The sequence below is a fragment of the Eretmochelys imbricata genome, chromosome 1 (assembly GCF_965152235.1).
Source record: "Eretmochelys imbricata isolate rEreImb1 chromosome 1, rEreImb1.hap1, whole genome shotgun sequence".
NCBI lineage: Eukaryota > Metazoa > Chordata > Testudines > Cheloniidae > Eretmochelys > Eretmochelys imbricata.
In genome coordinates, this window is record NC_135572.1 from 144,890,488 (window position 1) to 144,911,467 (window position 20,980).

Genomic DNA, 20,980 nt, shown 5'->3' on the forward strand with positions numbered 1-20,980 from the left:
TTGGGATAATTTTTTCCCTAACTCCTGGCAGTTTGTGGCTGGTTCATGACTTGAAGCATGAAGGTTTATACCTTATAAATGTTTATCCTCCTACCCAAATAAGTATCTAGTCCTGTGAAGGACTGCAGGACATTCTGTCTGGAACAAGAAATTTACAGATAAGGGCAAAATTCTTATCGACCATTTCACAGTTGTATTAATAGAAAAATCTTTAAAGCCCTGTTACTGCAGCTAATTGGAGCATTTAAAATTAATATCATGTATGACAGGAAAAGTCTTTTTTTTCTCCCCTTTCCCCAACATTCTACAGTCTTACACAGGTGATTTAATGTCTTTTAAAATCACTGAAAAAGCCTCTGTTTTCTTTTTTTTCTTTTTCTTTGTGAGCTTTTCCCTGTCATTTGATAAAGACCCTCTCAATTTCTGTAAGAGGCGGATGGACTGACCTTTCAGTTTAAGCAGTGTCTAGGAATTCAAGAGAACTGTAAAGACGTCTGTTTCCTAATAAGTTCTTTTAATCTCTTCTTCCATTCTTTAGCTATCTTAATGTACACGTATAATCATTAATATTTAAAACCTAGCAAACTCTGTAATTATATCAGTGTATGGATTCAAGCCCCCTACCTGTCAGTGCTGATAGTCGGATCACTGTTTCGGCTCTAAAACATCTTTCAAGGCCCCTCCAAATCTCATTTCAGATATAATTCTAATGAAGGTATTGAATGACTAGTGTGACAGTAATGTAAATTAGTATTGGTGCATTCTATTTAAACTGAAAAGTGAGAGAGAGCTTTGAAAGAAAGAAGGTTTCCTTGGCATATGAGTGAAGGCTGAGGGTTTTTTATTAATGATTCAAACTTCTATAACAAGAAATAGGAAACCTTGTTAGCTGTGTTCTTAGATTAAACAAAACCTTAAGGGTGGTAATGTTCTTTTCTTCAAATGGATTTGTGAGATGAAGAATTTAAACAAAATTTTCCAGAGTCAAAGATTGATTGAGTTAAACTATGTAGATCAAACTCAATCCTGTCAAATTGTAAGGAAATAAGTGAGAGGTTCATAAACATTGTTAATGTTTCAGAACGTGAGTTTTGTGCAAATGTATTTTGAATTCTTTACAAATGAGATAACAGTAGGTCTAAATGACGAATTAAGGATTTTAAAAAAATAATCAGCATGTCTCTCTTGCAATAACGGATTTATGTGGGCAGTATGTTTTAGTTATGTTTGTAATTAAGTTTTTTTCATTGTTGATTTCAAATGTATTCTTGTTGAGTGATATCTTTTTGTTTGAATTATGTGAATTGAATGAGTGGTAAAACTGAACTGCTTTAATCTGATTTCTGCATTTAAAGCCAGCGTTCAGATTGGTTTCCTGTAGGGTAAAGTTCAAGGGTTAAATGTTTGTTTTGCTAATATTTATCTCCTGGTTTTCTGCAATTAATAAATCCACATCCCATGGTATATTGTATAGTGCAACCCAGTGAGTTGATCTCTTGAATGATGCAGTCAAACTGGTGTAAATTTGAAAACTATTAAGAATAAACTCTGAAATGCACATGCTCTATGTGAAGTGCTAAATTGCTGGTTTTCTTGAACTAACCACAGACTTGTACATAAATACCTTCCTGCTGCAGTTACATTAGCTGCTGCTTCTCAAGGGCTTGTCTTTACTTTCTAAATTTAAATAAATAAATAAATAATAATTTGACTGACTACAGGAGTTTGAACTCTTGTAATTAAAGTTTCAGAGTAGCAGCCGTGTTAGTCTGTATTCGCAAAAAGAAAAGGAGTACTTCTGGCACCTTAGAGACTAACAAATTTATCTGAGCATAAGCTTTCGTAAGCTACAGCTCACTTCATCGGATGTAATTAAAATTGCGTGCTTTAATGCATTTCTAATTTTACTTAGAGGTTGATGTTTTCAGAGCAGTACAGATGATTTAACCACATATCTTCCATTAATTTTAATTAAAAATGTAAGGTTAAGAGCCCTGCTCTGCCTCTGAAAATCTCAGTCATTGTCTTAAGTTGTCTTCTCAACTGTCTTTTTAATAAATGTGACCATGTTACTGTTGTAGGGCTTCAGCCAACTAGCCTCATATTCACTGCATTCTTACTTGCTGCAGAGTTGACATCTTTCTGAAATATAATTTTTATGTAAAACACAGTTGTTTTTAATTCACTTCATACATGTATAATGCTATACTGGTAACAAAGGGATTGGCACAATATGTATTTTTCAAAAGTGTTCTTTTCTTGTATAAGGAATTTGTACAATCTACTGTGTTTTTCCCTTTAAGCATCCACATGTTGAGGGATGCAGTCAGTTAAGGAAAAATCTTGCGTTTTAAAAGCATCTTCTAGAAGACCAGCCTAGGATAGAACCAAATGGCATGGAAAAGTTAAGCTTTGAATGACCTTATTTCAGGTAGGGTGTGAGTGGGTGGGTGGCGTGTGTGTGTGTGTAAATTTTACAAAACTAAGTGCAGATTTACTCTGGACAGTCATGCTAGCTAAACTTGTTTTAAGAACTTCATCTGAAACTCCCACACATTCCATTTGCAACCCCTAATTTTCCAGTTTATAAAATGTCTTATTTCAATATGCTGATGAGATTGTCTCACAGAGTGTTTGTATTAGTGGGATACTGTCAAGTGAAATTTGGCTGCAAACTTAGGTTTGTAAAAACAAGCATCCACAGAATTTGAGATTAATAGAATGTTTCCAGCATTGTTTTAATTTCTCTAGATTTTTAAAAAACAACAAACATTCCCATGCAGTGATTCCAATACACTACAATGTATGTATAAGAATCAGAAATTGAGAAGAACAGAAGTGTAATTGGCTAGGCTGATAGAAGTGCAAAAAGTAAACGAGCAGCATAAATAGCAAGAAGTAAATTGGATTTTCAAAATCAAGGTGGTATCTGTACCATACATAAATAAGTGTTTTATAAAAGTATAACATGCAACTGGATACTGAAGTGCCCCTTAACGTTACATTGGCTATTAGAGATCCAGTTCCAGTTCAGCCTTGCTGTGCTAGAGGGAAACTTCATACAAAATGTTTCTGAATTGAGTCTGAAGGACACTGTTTACAGTGTGCAGATCTGTTCATGTGTTCAGTTTCAGTTGGTACATAACCAGAATGGAAGGAGTAGAGTCCACCCAGTTTTTCATTGTGAAGTTTCTTGTGGGCTATCCTAGGAGGAAGTCTGGAGTTAGTTCTCAAATGGTGAGCTGGAAACAGAGATTTGACTTTTACTCGTTTACTTTTTTTATCAGTACAGCATCTTTGATCTTTCAACAATCGTTAATTTTTAAGAGACTGTAAATTGGATTATGTTAAAGCTCTCCATCAGACCCTAAAATATGTGGAGTTCTGTTTTTTCTTAATTTTCAAAAAAAGTCACTTTTACTCTGTCTTGGGAGTCTTTCAGTTGGGTAGGGATTTAAAAGAAGAATTAGTGTTAATTAAAATAAATAAGATCAGAATATATAATTGATAAACTTTAAATACAACTAGCATTCATTATATATTGTCTGCCTTAGTCTGTCTCTTTGGAACCTTCCGCTTAAGCTACAGAACATGGAAGCAATTCCAGTACTTTGAATAGTTGTTTGAGGGTTCGCTCATAACTGCTGAGGTAGAAAGGAGTCAGTTTCTGCTCTGTGTTGGGGTAGTGCAGACACTGATGCTCAGGGGAGCATTTTTATACTTTACCAACTGCTATATGGTAGTTGGTTACCATATACAGGAGGTTCTGTGTGCCTGAAGTTTGTGGGGATTAGTCTTCCAGTCCAAGACTTAGTGAGCAGAATCTAGTAATGGTGATATCCCTGCTCAATTTCTATATTGAAGTTATCTCCACGAGATCTCTCCAGCATCTTTTCACAAATAGACAGGCTCCCTAGTAAATGCTGATGGGACCCACATAAAGCTAGTGAAGCTCTGTGTTGGCTGCTTCACTGTTATCATGGATATTTCTCAGGCACACTCATTGCTGCTCTTTGCCCCTTCAGTTATCTGACAGTGTCCCTGTTTCTTTTTCCTTTGTCTTGAACCTGGAACTGTTGGGCTATTTCATCAGGTCCAAAAGGGAAGCTAAAGCTGTCTCAGCTTCTTCCTTGAGTCTCTTCCCCCATATATCCTAACCCTGAAGGCCATTCCCCTTCAGCTTAAAAGCAAGAGTAGCTCTTCCCTTACCAAATAAATAGCTCATATTCCTTTATGCTTCCTTTCAGTTAGGGTGGAAATATTGGACGTGATTTGCTCCCCTGGAGGGTGAGAGAAATTGTACTGTTTCCTGTCAAACTTAAACTCATTACCTTTTGCCCTGCAAAACACCTTGAAAATGTTGTCCCGCTTCATTGTAGCAAACTTAAATCTTTTACATACATTAAGAGATATCTTTCCTTCCCCTCTGCCCCATCCCAAAATGTAAGGAAAGGATCCTGCACTCTTTATACCCTGAGACCTTGAATTTTTACCTGGGAAGGACAAAAACTTCGAGGTAACTGCCTCTTTTTGTGTGTTGGATCAGCCCCAAAAGGCAAAGTAGTTTGCAAATTTTCACTTTTTTCCATAGATTTCTTCAGCTATCTAATGAGGGTATGTCTGGGGGTGGGGGAATCCCTTGATCTGTCACTTTGAAGGTCCCTCAGATCAAGGATCAGTCTGCCCCCAGTATATGTGACTGTTTTTATAAATGACTTTCAAAATGGAAGTTCATCCACTTTGTTTCCATTCGTATGCTAGATCTTAATGTCATGATGGTTGCAGCTTTTTTTTTAAACTAGAACTTACTAAAAGATATAACAGCTTTACAAGTCCTAGCCATGTAATATCAGGGACAATACAATAATTATTACAACAGTATGCTTTTGTTTAGAGAAACATACAGTAATATAATCATTGGATCTCTCTGTTTTAACAGGGTGTTGCCATATTAGGGTGAACATCTTTACACTACCCATGCTATGTCATTTCTAGTGATTTTATTCAGTTGAGTGAGATCTGATTACCAATGTAACCCACCAGCTGTCTGTCTCATATTAATATTTTTAAAAATGGTGGGCTATTTTTGCAGATGAATGTACTTCGTCTGAGTATGGAATAAGACCATGTCTACACTACAAACTTTGGTCAATGTAAGTTACATTGGCATAAAGTGCCGCAGTTAGTATATCGCTTGTGCACGTGCATACTTGGCTTCTTGCATCAGTGCTGCACGTACTCATCAGGAGTGCTTGTGTTGCATGGCGTGGTGCACCCTGGGGAGGTATTGCAGTGTGCAGCTTGCCATCATCCAGCACACACTGTCTTGTGGGAAGTTTCGGCAATATTTGTGCTGGGGATAGAAACGAGTCATGCAGGGAAGATGGACAGCAAGGTTTCAATTTCCCAATGTTCGACTGTTTCCATCCGATAATGTCATCTGTATCCCCTGATTTTTGCTCCTTGGTTAAAAATCTCATGAACCAATGCAGCCCTTCTCACTATCTTGTCATCTCTAGCAGATGCATGGAATCTGCACAGCTCTGCACTCTTGTCATAAGCATTGCAAACACAGGACATACAAGCTTCTGGTATTGGCAGAACCGTAAGAAGAACTGAATGAGTGGGGAATATGAAGATTTCTGGGAGGACAGAGTGTGCTGTGGGACATAGAGAGAACCAATTCAACATTGTTGAATCACCAGCTTAGCAGTTGCAGATAGTGCACTGCCGCTTCTTGGGCCGAGAAATGAGTACCCACTGTTGGGATCGCATCATAATGCAGGTGTGGGATCATGAGCAGTGGCTGCAGAACTTTCAGAAATGCAAGGTTACATTCCTGGATCTTTGTGCTGAGCTTGACTCCAGAGCATTGACAGTGAGAAGTGAGTGGCAATCACATTGTGGAAATGTGCAGTGCTAGATTGCTACTGGACAGTGGGAAATCACTGTGGAGTTTGAAAATCCACTGTGGAGGCCATTGTCATACAAGTGTGCAGGGCCATTAACCATCTCCTGCCACGCTGGACTGTGACTCTTGACAATGTGCAGGACATAATGAATGGATTTGCAACAAAGGGGTTCGCGAACTGTGGTTGAGCAATAGACAGCTAGCACATCCCTATTTTGGCAACAGAGTACATCAACAGAAAGGGCTACTTTTCTATAGTGATGCAAGCATTAGTGGATCACCGAGGACTCGTCACCAACATCAGAGTTGGCTGGTCAGGGAAGGAACATGATATTTGCATCTTTAAGAACACAGGACTACTGAGAAAACTACAAGCAGAGATTTATTTTCCTGAGCATCAGATTACCACTGGTAAAGTTCCTTCCCCTGCATTGGTCTCACCCATGCTTGACTGCTGGGACTGGCTTATGGCATAGATTGATCCCCTCTGCCCCTGGTCGCATGTCCTCAATCCTCCTCCACATCTTCCTCGCTGTTCACCCCTGGAATCTGTAACTCAGGCTTCTCAGAGGTATCCACGGTGGTCTGTGGGTTGCTGATGGGGTCTCTGCCAATTACAGCATGCAGCTCTTTGTAAAAGTGGTAAGTCTGTGGCTGGCACCAGATTGAATGCTGGCCTTGTGATATGTCTGATGCAGTTCCTTTGTTTTCATGTCATCTCTGCAGTTGTACCCCTTCTCCTGGGTCCCCCATGCAATCTGCTTGTAGATGCCCACATTTATACAGCTGGTCCATAGTTGTGCTTGCACAGCCTCTTCTCTCAAAAGGCCCACAAGATCGAATATCTCCTGTGTACTCAAGCTGGAGCATGTCTGGAGGATATAGCTAGCATGGTTAGATAGGCACTTGCACGCAACAATGGAGAGTTGCTAGATGTGCTCACTAAGTTGGACAATCAGCATAAAGCATTTCAAAAATTTGCACGGGTTTAAAGAGGAGGAGGTTCTTCCTGTGTCTCTGACCCATAGTCAGTGGCATTCACTGACCAGAGTGGTCAGCATAGAGCCTTATAGGACAGCTGCTTTTGGATGGTTAGGGTCGACATAAGTGACACAGTATCTACACTTGGTGCTGCATCAACCTCAGTACATCGACCATGTCTCAACACTGCTTAGGGGGTGGTGTTACTGTGTTTCTCTAATGGTGAGACAAATTTAAATGTAGACACATACACAGCTAGGTCGACATAAACAGTCTTGCTAATTTTGTGATGTAGACCAGTCCTAAATGGGGTAACCAAATATCTGAGTATCTATTTGTCCTCTTTCCAGTTTGCTGGGGGTATAATTGGTTTGTTAATTTCTTTTATAAGAACCACCTTCCATATTTTTTGTTTTGAGCCATTGCTCTAGAGTTGGACTATTTTTCTTTTTCTAGCGGCAGGTTAACAGCAGCATAGGAGCTACCAGCAGATGAGAAATTATTTTATGGTTTTCTTTTGTGTGACCATTTTTGCTACGAAGCCCGGAAGGATTACCAATGGATCATTTAGTAATAAATACCCATTAATTTGTGATATTTAGTTACAAAGTGCATCCCAGTACTCTCAAATGACTGGATATAACTGGTGTGAGGTATGTTTTGACAGTTGGACCTACAAAATTACCCGAATTGTGAGCTCAACTGTAAAATTAAGTGAAAATTCATAAGATGTTTCATACCTTTTTGTTGTTATAGGTTATTTGTAAGGGAGACAGAACAACTAAATTAGTTTAAGCAAAAAAGGCTAAATTTGTATGAATCAGGACTGTGTGGGAATTATGCTTGTTAAAACAGGAGATGTAGACCCATCAGTTAATGAGACCAAATTGGTATGTCAGATTGGGGTTCTTAAAAGAGATTTTGTGGGGGAAAATACAAAAGCACAAAAATAAAACTGAAATAACAGACAAAGACTACTGAAGCAAGCTTCACATCATGGCAGCCACTCCACCTCTTCCTGGTACTCCAGGCCTTCTTCATCCTGATCTGAAGAAACGTCCTGACCAGACCAGGCCCCAGAGAGAGGGAGCCAGATACCATCACCACCCTGTCATCTCCAGTTGAATCCCAAACACTGCTTGGTATGAAAGGACTCTAACAGCAGCAGCAGCACCAGGTGCTTCGGCTCATCTCACCTAATCTTCTCTTTTTCTAAAAAGGACAGTTATTACTGTCTTTGATACTATCTAAGGGACAGTCAAACAAAGGGTTTTTTCCTTCTAAAATTATCTCCATCTAAAGCAGTGTTTCCCAAACTTGGGACACTGCTTGTTCAGGGAAAGCCCCTGGCGGGCCGGGCCGGTTTGTTTACCTGCCGCGTCCGCAGGTTTGTCCCTCGGCCTGTGCCGCTTCCCGCAGCCCCTATTGGCCTACAGCGGTGAACCACGGCCAGTGGGAGCTGCGATCGGCTGAACCTGCGGAAGCGGCAGGTAAACAAACTGGCCCGGCCCGCCAGGGGCTTTCCCTGCACAAGTGGCGTCCCAAGTTTGGGAAACACTGCTCTAAAGGAAAAAGTGAGGAGAAATGTTAAAGTGGACACCTTATTTAATACTTTGCACTTCAAATGCGTCAACTGTTTTTCCTTCTTTTCTGTATCTTTAATAAAAGATTATAAGGATTTTTGAGGGTGTGTTTGACATAGTACTAAGCAGGCTAAGATCTCTATACCAAACTTCAGTCTTTGTTTAAAACTGCTTAATGTTGTGACTGGGTTCTGTTAACACTTGGCTAATTTATTCCATCTAAATTAATAAGACAGGTACCACTGAAACAGCATTTTAGAGACCTTTTCATTTATCGTGCACAGGCTGAGGTGGCTGTGTTTTTCCAGATCAAACCCCATTCTTCTGGGGTAAATTGTCTATCCAGATTCTTTTCCCAGTATGTCATATATGGACTTTTTTTGTTTTGTAAGGAAAGTTGTCTGCAAAGATTGATCATAAATTAGTTATTTTTTTAATTGGCCAGACCCTATTGCTTCTATTAAAATTAGTCTTCTAGAAAAGCTGTTTCATATAGAAAACATAATGCCTTAATTGAAAGTACTTATACCATGAGAGAGTGAGCCAGTCAGTTGTGGTATCCAAAAAGTTAGAGAAGTTTCTTTGCTGAACAGCTGGCCAACCATTTGGGAGGGCCATGGAAAACGATCTTAAAAGCTCTCTGGTTCATGGTTTGAATTAAGATCTGGATTATTTGCAATGGGAAAAAGTACTGATTTTATCTGTAATTCTGTCTAAAGCCCATAGAATGGCCTCTTGGCTGTTTAAGATTTGAATTCGCAATTATCTTATAGAATTTGTTGCCCTTCTGTACCCAAATATTTTCTGGAGGAGTGACTTCTCAGAATCATGTTTGGCATCAGTTACTTTAAATTCAGATGCTTTTCCAAAGTCATGGATTTCTTTAGATACTAATATTAGGGTAATAATTGGTATAGATTAAAAAAAGTATTACATCATCTACCTATAAAGCTTTTCTGATGTGTTCCTGGAAGTTTTATTTCTGTGAAAGAAGCATCCTCTGTTCTGTATGCTCTGTGCAGATGGCTCCAGGGCCAGTGTAAAAAACAAAGGAGATGATGGACATCCCTGCCTAGTCCCTCTGTGTACTTCAAATAGGGAAGATGTAATCCCATTAATTTGCACAGCTGCTGTGGGGCTGGTATAAAGAGCAGTTATCCGTTTCAGAAACTTGGGGGTCAATGTCCATATGAGACAAAACTTAAAACAGAAAGTTCCACTCTATTCGATGAAGAGTTTTCTCTGGGTCAAGTGATAGTAGAATAAATGGATTTTTTTAATCTGGTAATTTGGAAATAATTCCAAATTCTCGTCTAGCATTGTCTGTCATTTGGCTGTCCTTAGTGAGCTGATGCAGCTTTTGGCTGATGTGTTGTAAGGACAGTAATTATCATCCCACATACTAAATACTTTCAAGGGGTATGTTTTTTCCCTCTGTTACCTCAGTTTCACTAGAAACCAACCCAGGGTTACACTTATATTGGTTTTATTAAATGCCGCTATTGGATCAAAAAGAAAAGGGATGGAGCTTATTCATGCACACACATTCAACGCATTCATACCCTTGTGCACCCACACACTCACACAGGCGGAGAGTTACCGGAGACAGCATAGGAAGCAAAGAAGCCAAAGCATAGTAGATCTGGTATGTCCGCCTGCGGTCATGGGTCTGGGCCGGAGAGCAGGTCAAGAAGAAGAGCTTGTGAGTGTGCTTTCTTGCTTTTATTGGAACTGGGTGGCTCCTGTGATGTACACGGAGTTTTCCCTCTTTGTCCGTCACTGAGAAGCATTCCCAGACCTCGTTCCTTTCACGCTTACCAGGTTCTTTTTTTCTTTACAGCACCCTGTTATTGCCTTCTCAGGGCAGATTACATCAGACACACCTGTCTCTTTTCTCCTTGCAGTTCCTCTCTGACCAGTCCCATGTACTCCCTTGTTCACACTCCCTTATCTCCCACACACACTCCCTTGTTCACACTCTCCCTGATCGTGTCATGGAATATTGCAAAGGTTGGAGGTTTTCCAAGTGATAACTGAAAAGGTTATAAAGCTCGCAAAAGTTACAAAATTTAAAAGGTTATGCTAACAATGACTAGAAGTTACAAAGTTTGCAACAGGGTACAGAACTTAATGATCATACTAGCAATGACTGAAAAGTTACAAATCTTACAATCGCATTGTACTGGATTGAGTGGAGGCTTTACACAACACCCTCCATTTTCACTTCAGTGGTACTGCTATTTAGGTTCCAGCAGTATACAATACTAGAGTTAACTACAGGAGAACCTCAGATTTCTGACTACTAGTCAACCTCACACCTCATATGGAACCAGAAGTACGCAATCAGGCAGCAGCAGCAGCAGAGACCACCCCAAAAAAGGGAAATACAGTACAATACTGCATTAAACGTAAACTACTAATAAAATAAAGGGAAAGTTGCATTTTTCTTCTGCATAGTAAAGTTTAAAAGCTGTATTAATTCAGTGTTCAGTGGTAAACTCTTGAAAGAACAACTAAAAAGTTTTTTGTTCAGAGTTGCAAACAACCTCCATTCCTGAGGTGTTGGTACTCTGAGGTTCTACTGTGCTATTGCAGAAAAGATAATGTTTTCCTTACCTTCAGAGTAGACTTCTGTATACGTAGTTCCAGGGTGGGCTTGTGAATCATTGTTTCATATCTTTGGTTATCTCTAGAACTGTTAGCATGTTAAATTCTAGGGAAGTAGCTCCCCTGGTTCTTGTGTGGATTAGTGAGTGAACCGGTATTTTGGGAGACTATTCTTCCAATTTGTCTGTCTGCCTCTCTGTTAGAGAGAGAGGAACCTGTTAGTAAGGATTACTGAAGCTGTTATCAGAACTAATTTTACCACTTGCAAAACAAATACACAAGGTGGACAAGCTCTGGTATACACTAGATATCTGCAGGACAACCTAGTTCTAGTAGGTTTCACTTTCTATTCCTCCAAGTCTATGGCTCTGATATAGGCAGAGAGAATCTTGATATCTTCAAGTTAGCATTTTGATCCTCACATTCCACCGCTATAGGATCAAACTTGGAGGATTTTAAACTGATTTCTCCTCAGACACATCCTTTAGTGGGAGCATTGCAGTCCTTAGATAAACTTCCGCTATTATAATACTAGAAGGAGTAGAAGAGATAAAACTATTCTTTCTACGTTTTGCTTTTACATCCTGTCCTCTGTAAAGTCACATCACCACTCATTTCTCTGAGAAATAGAGAGCTATAGAAGAGCCAAAATAGAAGATTTGTTAACAAGATTATTTCTCTTCTGTCCTACCCATAAAATGTAAATATTTAAGGGATCAACAGAACATTTGCATATTCTAAGTACATGCTGCCAGGTTTAGTTTACAAGTAAAGGAGAAGTTAAGTTTAAGTAGAATTTCAGATATTCACTGTGCTATGAGGCTCACATGGGGATAGAAGTATTTCATAAGCAGCGATCCTAGAAATCCGTTTGCTATGGAAAAAGGCAGAATTTGCGTTTTTACAGAGAATCTTTCGTTTTTACGTTTTGTGAAAAAATAATAACTATATATTAACTAAATTTTGCTGAAAGTTAGGGTTACCATATTTCCTCAAGTGAAAATGGGATATCACCTGGGGCTGACAGCCTGAGCCGAGCTGCCTGGGGCCTGGCGTTGTCACTGCTCCCGCCGCAAACCTTTTTCTGCACACCCCCCCCTTTGGGGTGCACCCCACTTTTTTGGCAAAACTGGGCATCTATCCCATTTGCTTTTGCCAACTGATCATCAAATGCCCAGTTTGGCCAAAAAAAGTCAGGACATTCGGTACAGGGCTTTAAAAAGAGACTGTCCTGGCCAAAACAGGACATATGGTCACCCTTGTTCAACTGATACCTCTGTATAATGTGAATAGGGAAACTAAAGTTCAGCATTTCATTTTAACTGTGGAAAAACCTGAGTTGTTTTTTTAATCAGAGAAAATTAGGATTCCTGTTCATGAGCAGGAAAAGAAAAGGGCATGGCTGAGCAGACGCTTTGTGAGGCAATGTGTTCTGCTCTGGATCCACTGAAGTAGGGGTCAATCCAGTTGCTATGAGTAGTGCAATGTTAATCACAGAAAGGAAACTAACAAGTAGTACATTTTCTATTCTATCCCTTCTCTTTTCTCCATCTTCCCAACCTCACTACACCCCTCCCTCCCTTTAGTATGCAGTTTTGAAAAACTCTTAATGATTGATATGATAGCAGTGCTGTCATTCTTTTTAACAAAAGTCATTTTTGTTCTAGGTATTTTAATAGAGTCCCATTAAAGATGTATTGCTGACTGAAATATTGGTATGAAGGGCTCTCACTGAGCAGAGCCCAGGAATTAAGAAGTCAGGAAATAGGCTGCTGCATTGCAAAAGAGCCTTGTGTGACACAGAATCTCCTGATTGGGGGGATCATTACTGCTATTATGACTCGACTTGCGTAGGAATTTTAAATTTCATCTGAATGTCAGTAATAACCCTCTTAGCAAATTATCCTGAATAAAATCACGAAGGCATTTTCTATAATAGGTGTTGAATTACTGGATAGATTTGCTAATTAAATACTCTTTGTTCTGCTGCAGTTGACATTACAGGGTAAGATCTTGAACAATTATTCTCAACAGCTGTACTTTGTTAAGGGAAAAATTAACCACAAAGTTTATTTTTTTACACTTGAAGTTGGCAGATTTTTTTGAAATGTGCTTGAAAAAAATTCCATCATCCAAGTGGTAATGAGAAGATAAATATGCAGGTGTTTCTGTGAAATCAGATAACTGCAGACTGCCTTATTAATGAATTTAGTAAGCCTTCTGTTTTCTAGCTGTTGGCACTTGTAAGTGATCTTCTGTCATAATGGGTAATATTAACATATATGCCTGTCACCTGATGAACCTAACTTGTCTGTGACCCTCTTATAATTACCTATATCCACTACTGTCCTCAGGGACAACTGAGAAATATTCTTTGCATGGTCAAGTTTTTTCTTTTATTTAATGGGGGATCATCCTATCAGAACGTATGCTATTTTTCTAATGTTATTGGGTTACATTATACCAGGGAATAGAAATCTACCTAGACTTAAGATCTCATTTTTGTGTGTGTGTGTTTATACAAGGATGTCTATTTATTCTTCAGATCATATTAATATTAGCTCTTCTCTTCAAAGGATATCTTCTTTGGCTTACTTTGGATATCTGTATCAATTTGTTTTTTATTCAAGAAAAAGAATGAAACGGGAAAATTAGAGTAGTGGTGTTTTGTATATGAAAAGTCTTAGCCCTTGTGGCAATATATGTATTCGTTATGATTTACAAACTTAAACCAATGTGAGGTGAGTAGGTAGATAAGTTGTGGTGCAGTATGAGCTGAGTCACACACAAGTGAATAAAGGAAGTATTTGAGGATAATATACCCATGATATGTTTTGGACCGTCTGACTGTGTTTGACTTGTGTATGTGACAGTGTTGTTTCTAGAATACTTACAGTGTATAATGCTGCGTCTACACTAGATATTTTATTATGTTGAATTTTTTACCACTGTTGCAATGCTATTTGAGGTAACAAAGGTCAGAACTGTCCTGTACTTTGTACAAGGAAAGAGAGTCTTGTGCTAAGGTGCACTAAGTGGGAATTAGGAAATTTGGGTTCAATTTCCAGCTGTGCCACAGACTTCCTGTGTGACTTTGGGCCAGTCCTTGTCTCGGTGTGCCTTAGTTCCCCGTCTGTTGTGGGGGAAGGAGAGAGGGAATAATAATACTTCCACTGTGTATCTGCTTGTCTGTTTAGAGAATGAGAAGCCTGTGATGCAGTGCTGCAGGTATGAACCCTACTGGTGATGCACTGGGGAAGTAGAGGAAATGGCATTATACTTACATATAATAGAATTTGTATTTGCTCCCTCTCTTCTTTTTAAAGGAGATATTTCTTAAGTATATTAGGAACAAAGGGAATCCTAACAATGGTATTGGTACATGGTAACTGGAAATGATAGAAATGTCAATAATGCAGAAAAAGCAGAAGTGTTCGATAAGTATTTCTGTTCTATATTCAGGAAAAAAAAGCCAGATGATGTATTTGTATCTGATGATGATGATGCAATACTTTCCTTTCCAACAGTAACTCAGGAGGATGTTAAACAGCAGCTACTACAGTTAAACATTTTTAAATCAGCAGATCTGGATAATTTGCATCCAAGCATTTTTTTTAAAGGGCTGGATCAGAAGTTCTCTGGACACTGATTGATTTTTCAATAAATCTTGGAACACTGGTGAAGTTCCAGAGGACTGGAAAACAGCTAATGTTGTGCTAATATTTTTTTAAAAAGTAAACTGAATAATACAGGTAATTATAGGCCTGTCTGACTAACTTTTGATCCCAGGCAAAACAATGGAAGGGCTAATTTGGCAATCCTTCAATAGAGAATTAAAGGGGGGTAAAATAATTAATGCCAATCAACATGGGATTATGGTGAATTAAGTTTAACTTTTTTTTAATTACAAGTTTAGTTGATACATATAATGGTGTTGATGTGTGTACCTAGACTTCTGTAAATCATTTGACTTGGAATTTCTTGACATTTTGATTAACAAACTAGAATGATACAAAATCAACAGTGGCACATGTTAAATGGATTAGAACTGGCTAATAGATCTCAATGTAACCAAATGGGGTTTCATGGTGAGTGGAGAGGTGTATTTCTAGTGGGGACCCACAGGAATGTTTTTTGGTTGTGTGCTATTTAACATTTTTATTTCATAGTGTGGATTAACTATTGGGATAATTTAGCAAGGGTTGAGGTGCATACTCTATCAATGGAGATTTTTAAATCAAGAGCAGATGTTTTTCTACAAGATATGCTCTAGGGGCAACAAGAATTAATTCATGAAAATTCCATGGCCTGTTATGCAGAACGTCAGAGTAGAGAATCACAGTGGTTTCTTCCGGTCTTTATAGCTATGGATATCGGAAAACAAAAATTATAGGAAATTTACATACATTAAGAGAGTGTTATTAAAGTTGGAGAATGAGTCAATCAAAAGATAGGAAACGCCAGAATTAAAATTGCTGCCATGATTCTTCTGCCTTATGATCACATGAATTTAATTTCATTATGACATGCTGTTTTATTTCCACAGGATCCCTCTCTGTCGAGCACTGTTTATTCTGTGCACCGTTGAATATATCAGGATAGTGTAGTGAAAGTTGCCTGTAGAACACGTGCCAGCTTCACTGTAGAATTGGCAAAGTGTATAGAGGCTGGGGACTGAAGGAAGAAAAAGGATAGTCTTGTGTTTAATGCTCTGCCCCAGACTTCTAGCGTGTTGCTGGGCAAATCGCTTAAACCGAAATTTTAGAAGAATGCTACAGATTGTGGGCTCCTCTTTTTCGAAGTACCCAACTTGAGAAAATGGAGCCCATGTTTCAGAAATAGCGCTGAGCACTCACAGCTGTTGCTATAATCAATGGGAGCTGTGAATGCTCAACACATCTGGTAGTAAGGCAGTGTGGAATTTGCCCAGTGCGGGAACTGAGGCAGGGTAGGTTTATGCTTAAAACACTGCAGCCCTATGCCCTACGCCAACGGGAGGCATTTGCCTGTCAGTCTAGGTAATCTACTTACCCAAGAGGCGGTAGCTAGGTTGACGGAAGAATTTTTCCATCGACCTGGCACTGTCTACACTGGGGATTAGGTCGGTTTAACTACTCTGTTCAGGGGTGTGGATTTTTCACATGTAGTTAAGCGGCCTTAATTTTCTAATGTAGACCAGGTGGAAGACAGCCACAGGGCTACCTTCTGAGGCTCTTCTTGCAAACTCTGTCGTAGGGAGCATCTCGGGGTGGGGGGGCAGGGAGAGGGGCTGTTGAAAGCAGGGCAGCAGCAGATGGCTGTATGGAAATTCTGGGCAGCAGTGCCACCTCTGGTAAGCCTGGGAACATCGTTCTATCTTCAACCCTCAAAATTGTCTAAATTATGCTGGGGGCTGCTCTGGGTTTTAGAGCAGCCCAGGATCACAAGGGCTTTTAAAGCTACCTTAGCCTCTATCCCTCCTTGCTGTAAGGTCTGTGGTGTGTCCCCTGTCTAACCTTTCTCTTAAGAAGGTCTGGCTGACCGTTACATTTCTGGTGGACAATGATTGTCTTTCTATGCTAGATGTCTCATTGTTCCCACGCCTGTGGTGAGAAATTGTATGATGAAAAAATCTGCTCTAGATAAATCCAAAGAGAGACTGTCGGTGATTTTTAACCAACATGTTGGAATGTGAAGTGGAGATGGACTTGTGTTCAGGTTGGTTATTCAAATGTGTTAGCTGGGAAAAGGTTTGTTGCTCTTTATTGTTATGGTATTTGAAAGTTTGTTGTCATTAGAAATGTAGAAACAGTGTTGGCTGAGAAGTGGTGGCTGTTAGATAAAGACTGGGTGCTGATATAGGGTCAGAGTTAAGGTTGCGTGTGGAACCTTAATTGCACATTTTCAAACTTGCAAAAAATATTTTGCTACTTTATCTTTGCTGTAGAATTTCATGTCTATCAAATGTCTTCTCTTATGTGACATCCGATGAAGCGATGCTCAAATAAATTTTAGTCTCTAAGGTGCCACAAGTCCTCCTTTCCTTTTTGCGGATACAGACTAACACGGCTGCTACTCTGAAACCTGTCATTTGACTGTTTAGTATCACTTTTTTTTTTTTTTTACTGGTACCCTCAGCACTTCCATTTAAGGTGTGTGTGTGTGTGTGTGCATTTTTCCCCTATGTTAACTATCATGTGTTTCTCTCAAGAAAATTAGATGGTACTTCTATATAAGATTAAAATATAACTGGTACATTAAAAAAATCATGCTGAATAATTATAGTTCAGTTGCTGCCAAATTGGGAGAATGCATCAATGACATACCCAGAAGTCCTTCCTGGATCCCATGCTTCAGAATATTTTCATTAATAACTTGGAGGATAGAGTGGAGAGTGTGGCAATCAACTCTGCCAGCGTTACAAGGCTGAGAGAAATTGCAAATACTTGGGGAGAGCTAAAATATATAGCTTTCTTGATAAATTGGAGAAATAAATTAAAATCAATTGAGATTCAGAAAAGACACTTGTAAAATAGTTCATGAAGGAATAATAAAATACACAAATATGAAATAAGGGAGGCTTGTATGGGCAGTAGTTCCTTAGATTTCAGAGTTTAATAATAGGAAATTTTTAAGGAGTCAATTCTCCAACAGTCATTCTGCTGCCTTTCACCTTATCTCCCTCCAAAAATTGCAAATGTTATATTCAGATTATATTAAAATAAGCACAAATTGTTTTGCCCCACTCAGCACTAGTTGGATCTTAATTTGGGATACATCATATTTTTGAGAGGGTTACATTGTAAAAGGATACAGTTTGGAGAGTTCAGAGGGAAGACATTTTTAAAAATGTGATAAAAGGTTTACAGTGTAAGACCAAAAGTAGTCAAGCACTCATATTGTCTGAAGAAAAGTCTGAAAAAGACATAACTCATATATAAAGTGTTAAGAAGACATTGTTTGCAAAGCTTAAGCGCTTAAAAGTTAGGAAAACTTCAGAATTAAGGTTGTTTTTGTTTGTGCTATAATAGCCTAGGTGTGTTTTGTTTTGTTTTTTGGTTTTTTTAAACAAACGAAGAAAAAGTGGCACATGATGGAATTTCTTTTTATCTCCTCTGCATTTGGTTCAGGCAGCTTTCTCATCCAGGGTTCCTGAGCCCAGTGGAGAGTGGGGATGGTCATGGGGTATGTCTACACAGACTGCAGCAGTGAGTCTTAGAGTGTGGGTCAACAGACTTGGACTTGTGCTATGGTGGTAAAAAATATCTTTGTAGATGTTCGGGCTTGAGCTTTGAAATCCACCTTTTCCTTCCTAGGCTTCAGAGCCTGAGCCTGAATGTCTAAATATCTATTTTTACCACCATAGCACAAGCCCGAGTCTGTTGACTCAGGCACTCAGACTCACTGCTGCAGGCTGTGTAGACGTACACAGAAAGCCCAGGAGAGGGACAGTCTCCCTGCTCACAGTTTAGGTGCCCGGACCTGGCGTAGACCTCAGCAGCTCAATGCTGCAATTGGAGAAGAAGCAGGACTTCCCTACAAGTAACGTTCATATGGGTGCTCCCCTTCAGGGGTGCATGAACCCCCGATGTGTCTCTGAAGTGGAGCGCCCATAGGAGGACGCATCTGGAAGAACTTCAGTTACTGCAGACAATGAGTAACCTCTCCTTAGACTTAGGTTGGAGTATACGTACTGTAGAATCTTTGAAGAATTTAGCTGCTTAAAATCTAAGTGTATACCGAGCATGTGTGAACTGTGGATCCCCCTCTCCCCCCCAGGTTTATAAAATGGCCAAACTTGGATAGATTTTCATAGAAACTGCAAAAGACACCTCCCTGACACAAAGGCCACCCCCCTACCAAATTTCAAGACCCTACTAATAATGTTTATTTATACAGAGGGATTAGTTATCACTAGCCAATGGAGACAAAGGTAGTAATGGTCTTTAGTTGCTGCAAGGAAAACTTATGTTTAAACATTAGAAAAATATTTAAGTTATACATCAGAACAGTCCAGTTAAGGGACCATCTTTTGAGAATATTCATAGCTAGAGTAAACACCAATCTTACCAATGGCTAAGGTATAACAAAATAGTTCCTAGCTTGAGGCACTATTAATGGACTAGAATGAACTACTATAGATTCCTTCTGACTTGTACCATTCTGTAAGCATTATTTAAAAATGAGAATATCTTTAGCTCCAGTTATTATTTTTAAGACTATATTAATGTTGTTTAGGTGGGCTAATATGAAGAGAGATTCTGCTGTTAGTGCCGGTATTCCACACGCGGGTGTGCATGTTGCTCCATGGCCTGAGATCAGAGATATGTAGCAAATAGTATCCATTGGTTTGATTTGTGCCTGTGCAATTGCTCTCTTTGTGCTCTAAACCGAGGTCATGAAGGGTGGCATGGGCCAACACTTCTCTAGTTCCTTCTTACTGCCACATGGTCTGAGTTGAAATCCTCTGTGTCCGAAATGATCTTCCTATGCTTTCAAAATCTGTAACTATATATTGTCAATGTTCTTAGTAACCTTAGCCTTAGCTTTTTTTAAAGTATTTTTTAGTTAGTCTAGTGTGTTTCGCTTCTCCCTGTTTTGGGGAGCCTCTTCCCATGGAGAAGGTGTGCCCAGATTCCTGGGGTTTAAGGACTGTATCTCCTGCCCACATTCCTTCTCTGTCAGCGATAAACACAAGTGCTGTATTTACTGCCTCTGAGAGGCTCACATCACTGCAGCGTTTGTTCCTTCTGATCTCCCTGAGCCCACCAGAGAAGAGAGCCCCATCTGCAGAAACGTCTCCTGGAGAATGCAATGAGACCCCAGTGGGATCCAGGCCAGGGAGAACCACCTGTAAAATTACTTCAGACTGAGCAGCGCCCCTCTGAGCACAAGCTTTGAAACCGAGATCAAAAGTGTTAAGCCTAAGAAATTTTGTCACAAGACTAGGGGACATGGTCATAAGCATAAGGACAGATTCTCATCCAGGCCTGCCTCCAAGGAAAAGGATCCTCCCCATCTTGGTCCAAGTTGGGTGAGTCCTTGTTCATGGGTCCTAAAGAATTAGGTCCACATAAATCTTCCCACCAAGAAGGGAAGGCATGAAGGAAGAAGGATCCGACAGTACCAGCTCTGATTCCATCTCCGAGACTGGAAGATTGGCACCACTGGCTCCAACTGGGAGTTCCATATCTCACCCAATTGGCCCAGACAGCTTTATTTTCCTGACTTTCTACAAATGTCAACCTGTCCTCCCATCTGTATCCAACCCTTTCTGTATTTAACTCATGAAAATGCCGGAATCAGACATACCAGCCCAACCCTCTTCACCTCACAGCCTGGTATTTGGATGGGTGTCAGACATAGAAATTGCATGCTCAGAGGCTGTCCTAATTCGCAGCAGGAAAGTTTCCATGAGAAAATCCTTTCTAGCTGATTGGAGGAGTTTCTCTGCCTGGACACAGCAGGAACAGTTATCTCCAGAGTCAGCAGGCATTCCTGTTGTTTTAGACTTTCTCCTGTTCCACAAGATGTCTGGACTTTTAGCTTGGTGTGGGTCCACCTGTCAGCAATCAGTGCCTTCCGTCCTCTGACAGAAGGCGACTCTAGCTTTATGCATATGACCACAATTAATTTGCTGAAGTAGTTATACTGGACATTTGTGAGGCAACTACCTCAAGCTCTATCCATACCTTTAAGAAGCATTACACCTTACTGCAGGCCTCTTCTGCAGTTGCAGCTGTGGGGACAGTAGTATTACAGACATTCCTACCAACTGCATCCTTGCACCCACCCGCCTGTTCAAATACTTCTTACCAGTCACCCACATGTGGAATCCATATGGTGATCAGAACTCAAGAAGAAATGGAGATTACTTACCTGTTATTGGAGGCTCTTTGAGATGTGTGGTCCCTATCTG

The 20,980-nt window shown here is 39.7% G+C and overlaps 1 protein-coding gene across 1 annotated transcript in view; it reads left to right on the forward strand.

Moving 5' to 3' along the window:
• POLA1 (DNA polymerase alpha 1, catalytic subunit) overlaps window positions 1-20,980 on the forward strand; it is a 353,817-nt gene that overhangs the window by 127,626 nt on the left and 205,211 nt on the right. The window lies entirely within an intron of this gene.